Raw genomic sequence first — 5848 nt, forward strand, 5'->3', positions numbered from 1 at the left:
AAAAAAAAGTTTAAAATTAAGTGTTTTCTTTTTAAAATAAAACATGACATTTTGTGCATTGCTATTTAATGTAGCAGAGATACAGGATGTTTGATTCCCCTTTAAAAAAATCCTTACAGTCATTATCAGTTGAATGGCTTTACTTTTCTCTTTCACACAACAAAAGCACAAATATTCTATAGATGCAAACTTGGCAAATCATACTTAAAGGGGTTGCACCCTTTCAAAATATCTTCGTCCCCTGCTGCAGTTTGTTATTAAATAAAAACACAAATTGTGCTTTATTCTCTGTCACTGTTTTCAGTCTCTGGCTCTGCCCTCGGTTTCCAGTATTTGCTGTGGTGCCGACAAAATGTAGGTGCTGCCCTTTGTTCTGTTAAATAAATAATTAAACCTCTCTGTGATCCCTGCATAAAATGTAACCCCCACACTGTCTCTCTTATGATACATGGCCAGCACACTGTTCTTTTCTAAAAAATATTGCTTTCACACCAACCCTCCTTCTGAAATGTAACCACCACAATGACCCCCTATATGAACTATAAATGCAACACTGTCCACACTTAGCTATAAATGCCTCATTGCCTGCCCTTATTAGTTATAACCGCCACACTGTCTGCCCTTATTAGTTATAACAGTCACTCTGAAAGCTCCTTATTACCCTTAACTGCCACCCTTTCCACTCTTAATAACAATACCCGCCACACTGTATGCCATTATTAGCGATAACCATCCCTGTCTGCCCTTATTTGCTATAGCCATCACATTGTCTGCCCTTATTTGCTATAACTTCCATATAGTCCACCCTTATTAGCTATAGCCACCACTGTCCACCCTATCTGTCACAATGTCTGCCCTTATTAGCTATAACTGCCACATTGTCTGCCCTTATTAGCTATAACTGCCCCACCAGCCATCCTTGTTAGCTATTACTGCCACCAGTGGCATAAATAGAGTCCAATGGACCCCGATGCATCTTGATGTATATGTCACACATCCTGGGCCCATACTGATATATACAGTAGGTACGGAAAGTATTCAGACCCCTTTAAATTTTCACTCGTTTCATTGCAGCCATTTGTTAAATCCAAAAAAGTTCATTTTTTTCACATTAATGTTCACTCTGCGTTCCATCTTGACTGAAAAAAAAACAGAAATGTAAAAATTTTTGCAAATTTAATAAAAAAGAAAAACTGAAATATCACATGGTCATAAATATTCAGACCCTTTGCTCAGACACTCATATTTAATTCACATGCTGTCCATTTTCTTGTGATCCTCCTTGAGATGGTTCTGCTCCTTTAGTGGAGTCCAGCTGTGTTTAAACTGATAGGACTTGATTTGGAAAGGCACACACCTGTCTATATAAGACCTCACAGCTCACAGTGCATGTCAGACCAAATGAGAATCATGAGGTCAAAGGAACTGGCCAAGGAGCTCAGAAACAGAATTGTGTTAAGGCACAGATCTGGCCAAGGTTACAGCAGAATTTCCAGGATATAATAGAATTTCTGCAGTACTCAAGGTTCCTAAGAGCACAGTGGCCTCCATAATCCTTAAATGGAAGAAGTTTGGGACCTTCCTAGACCTGGCCGTCCAGCCAAACTGAGCAATCGTGGGAGAAGAGCCTTGGTGAGAGAGGTAAAGAAGAACCCCAAGATCACTGTGGTAGAGCTCCAGAGATGCAATAGGGAGATGGGAGAAAGTTCCACACAGTCAATTCTCAATGTAGCCCTCCACCAGTCGGGCCTTTATGGCAGAGTGGCCAGACGTAAGTCTCTCCTCGGTGCAAGACATATGAAAGCCCGCATAGATTTTGATAAAAAAAAAAAACACATGAAGGACTCCCAGGCTATGAGAAATAAGATTCTCTGGTCTGATGAGACAAAGATAGACCTTTTTGGTGATAATTTTAAGCAGTATGTGTGGAGAAAACCAGGCACTGCTCATCACCTGCCCAATACAATCATAAATGTAAAACCTAGATATAGGGGGTATTAGAATAAGAGCTAACATGAGAAAAACCCCAAAGAAATAAGATAAAATATTTTTTTACTTTTAATATAAACCTTTAACCCCTTTCTGACCTCGGACAGGATAGTACGTCCGAGGTCAGGTCCCCTGCTTTGATGTGCGCTCCGGCGGTGAGCCCGCATCAAAGCCGGGACATGTCAGCTGTTTTGAACAGCTGACATGTGCCCGCAATAGCGGCTGGTGAAATTGCGATTCACCTGCCGCTATTAACTAGTTAAATGCCGCTGTCAAACGCTGCCAGCGGCATTTAACCGGCGCCTCCAGCCGGAAATGATCGCATCGCCGACCCCCATCACATGATCGGAGGTCAGCGATGCTTCTGCAGAGTAACCATAGAGGTTCTTGAGACCTCTATGGTTACTGATCCCGGATTGCTGTGAGCGCCACCCTGTGGTCGGCGCTCATAGCACACCTGCAATTCTGCTGCATTGCAGCGATCTGATGATCCTTGCTATGTAGCAGAGCCGATTGCGTTGTGCCAGCTTCTAGCCTCCCATGGAGGCTATTGAAGCGTGTTAAAAGTAAAAAAAAAAAAATTCAAATAATGTGAAAAAAAATATATATATATAAAAGTTTAAATCACCCCCCTTTCGCCCATTCAAAATAAATCAATAAATAAAAAAAAAATCAAACCTACACATATTTGGTATCGCCGCGTTCAGAATCGCCCGATCTATCAATTAAAAAAAGCATTAATATGATCGCTAAACGGCGTAGCGAGAAAAAAAATCGAAACGCCCTAATTAAGTTTTTTTGGTCGCCGCGACATTGCATTAAAATGCAATATCGGGCGATCAAAAGAACTTATCTGCACCAAAATGATATAATTAAAAACGCCAGCTCGGCACGCAAAAAATAAGCCCTCACCCGACCCGAGATCACGAAAAATGGAGACGCTACGAGTATCGGAATATGGTGCAAATTTTTTTTTTTTTCACCACTTAGATAAAAAAAATAACCTAGACATGTTATGTGTCTATGAACTAGTACTGACCTGGAGAATCATAATGACATCAGTTTTAGCATTAGTGAACCTAGCAAAAAAGACAAACAAAAAACAAGTGTGGGACTGCACTTTTTTTGCAATTTCATCGCACTTGGAATTTTTTTCCCGTTTAGAGTACATGACATGGTAAAACCAATGATGTCGTTCAAAAGTACAACTCGTCCCGCAAAAAATAAGCCCTCACATGGTCATATTGACGGAAAAATTAAAAAGTTATGGCTCTGGCAAGGAGGGGAGCGAAAAACGAACACGGAAAAACGGAAAATCCCAAGGTCATGAAGGGATTAAAAATGGGGCATACAACACTTACAAACACCACACACAAAAAGTGCACACTGCATTGACTCTATGAATGAACCCTGGTCTGTTTGCTTGCCTGGCTGCGGAGGTTTGCACCCTATATCAACCCACACGAGAATGGCGCCCCCGCTCACCGATGGCTGACCCTATTGTCCTGTTGTGCCCTACCGCTAAGTGCCAGCTGATACACTTTCACAACATGGAAAGATAGTACCCTATAGTATAGGTCAGAAAAAACAGGCAGTGCATCTAATACATATATTTCAGACCAGGCAAAGGAAGTGAAATGCCTTGCTTGATAAAGATATTATTAATCATAAATTTGATAAGATGACCCCTCTCTCTAAACTATACCTCTGCTGCTCCCTACCTATCAGCGGAGGTTAGCACCCTACTTGTCAGCAGATATGGCGCCCCCGCTCCACGACGGCCACCCCTAGAAAACCCTGCTGATGTCCAGGTTACAGAAAATGTCTAGGGAGTATACCCATCAGGATTAGAGCAATACATATTGTATTTAGTTCTAAACATGAATCCTAGATGCAGTTAGTATTGGGAATGGATATGAGAGGGGTACTTATCAAGCATAGATATCCTTGAACCTCTACGCATTTCAAATGACGGCTCCTCAGGAGGTTAGATGAATAGATGCTGCATGGTGCCAATGCAAACCCACTTTGCTTTATAAAGTGGGCTATATCAACTCCTCCCCCATTCCACCCCTCAATAGATTCCAGGGTATATACACAGCAATAGATGTCCCATATACATGAACATAGTCGTATGCATCCTATAGATAGCACATAGCCACTTAGAAATGTCGGTTGCGGTACTCACATGGTGCACTAGTTTCATGCATAAAGGAACTGCCGGTCTTCCTGGCGGCAGCGTGCGCATGCGTTCCAGCCTGGAACGCATCAGGGAACCATCTGTCCTTACCGCTCCGTGCACTTCCATATTGCGATACCAGAAGTGACGATGTACACGGAACTGCACATGCGTTGGATGAGTTTGCGTTCCACCTAATGGAATGCATGCCTAATAAGGTGTTTTAGCTTGTATGTCACACATTGGACTGCACTCACTGCCAAATATTATTATGGTGCCCGCAGTCTATTAGGGGCTCTGCCTGTGTTAGTTATATATTATTACTCCTGCCCCCTACAGATGTATGCAAATCAGAGGACATAGCGTCAAAATGCAATAACGGAATCTATTTAACATGTATCCTTGATTTTACCTATATCTATGATCCGCCCCTCTTGATTGAAAGATAGGATTATAGAAGAGCCTGCAATTGCCAAGTAATATTAAAGGGAAGGTGGGGTATATAAAAAATGGAGTTTGAACTTCACATACATGGATAGTCCCAGTGATTAGTAATCACATATCACCAATAGATAACACACCATAATAGGTGAAAATCCCTAAACTGGGACATTACAGAGAAGCATGGCTATAAAAAGGACACAATGAGAGGACTTAACAGCTTTGGTTTTTTCACAGAATGCAGGCATATGGTTTTTGTTCATTAAGCCCAGCAGGGGCTACAGATTCCATTTGCATTCCCTTTGTAACAAATATCTGTCATAATTTCCTCCCCTTGGATTTGGCTTCATCACCTCCAGGACGCAGAAAGAAACCTGTTCTAGAGTACCCTGATGGGTTCCACTCATATGTCTCGCCAGGGGAGTATCCCATTTGTTCTTTCTGTCTCTGATGTGCTCACCCACCCTTCTTCTGACCTCTCTACCAGTCTTGCCCACATAATCCATGGGACATGTACATGTGGCCATGTATACTGCATCCGTACTTTTACAGTTGGAGTAGTCACGCTGATAGAATTTCTTACCAGAATAGGAGCTGCATACCGATTTGCAGGGTTTAATCCATTTACAATTAACACAGTTGCCACATTTAAAGAAACCGCAAATTTTCCACTCCAGCCAAGTACCCTCTGGATTAGGTCGCCTGAAAAACTGTGTACAAGATTATCTCTAATGGAGAGCCCCCTTCTGTAGGTTACCATCGGTGAAGGTCCTATTGCATCCTTCAAATCTGGGTCAGCCTTCAAGATGCCCCAATGTCTTTTAAGGACTGTCATAACACATCCGCTCTGACAGTCAAACGTGCCAATTACATGGGTACACTCTGGTTTTTTTTTCATAGGTTTACCACAGTTCTGCAGTAATCTAGTTCTGTTACATGAGAGAGCATGTTGAAAGGCTGTCTTGACCATATATCTCGGATAAGCTTTGTCAGCAAACCTATTACCCATATCATTGGCTTGTCTCTGGAAATTATCCATGCTGGAGCAGTTCCTCCTCAGTCTCAAGAATTGCTGTCATCTGCTGCTTATCATCCTGCAACAATTAATTTAAAGTTACAATCTCTGCTTGCTGTCATCTGCTGCTTATCGTCCTGCAACAATTCCTTTAATGGTACAATCTCTGCTTGCTGTCATCTGCTCATCATCCTGCAACAATTCATTTAACGGTACAATCTCTG

The 5848-nt window shown here is 42.0% G+C and overlaps 1 long non-coding RNA gene across 1 annotated transcript in view; it reads right to left on the reverse strand.

Annotated features, from left to right (window-relative positions):
* LOC143810002 (uncharacterized) overlaps positions 1–4280 on the reverse strand; it is a 243919-nt gene extending 239639 nt beyond the window's left edge. The window contains exon 1 of the long non-coding RNA XR_013222585.1: positions 4178–4280. This is a non-coding gene — a long non-coding RNA (uncharacterized LOC143810002). The remainder of the gene's footprint in view (positions 1–4177) is intronic.
* Positions 4281–5848: the final 1568 nt, after the last annotated feature.

This window comes from Ranitomeya variabilis, chromosome 2, assembly GCF_051348905.1.
Source record: "Ranitomeya variabilis isolate aRanVar5 chromosome 2, aRanVar5.hap1, whole genome shotgun sequence".
NCBI lineage: Eukaryota > Metazoa > Chordata > Amphibia > Anura > Dendrobatidae > Ranitomeya > Ranitomeya variabilis.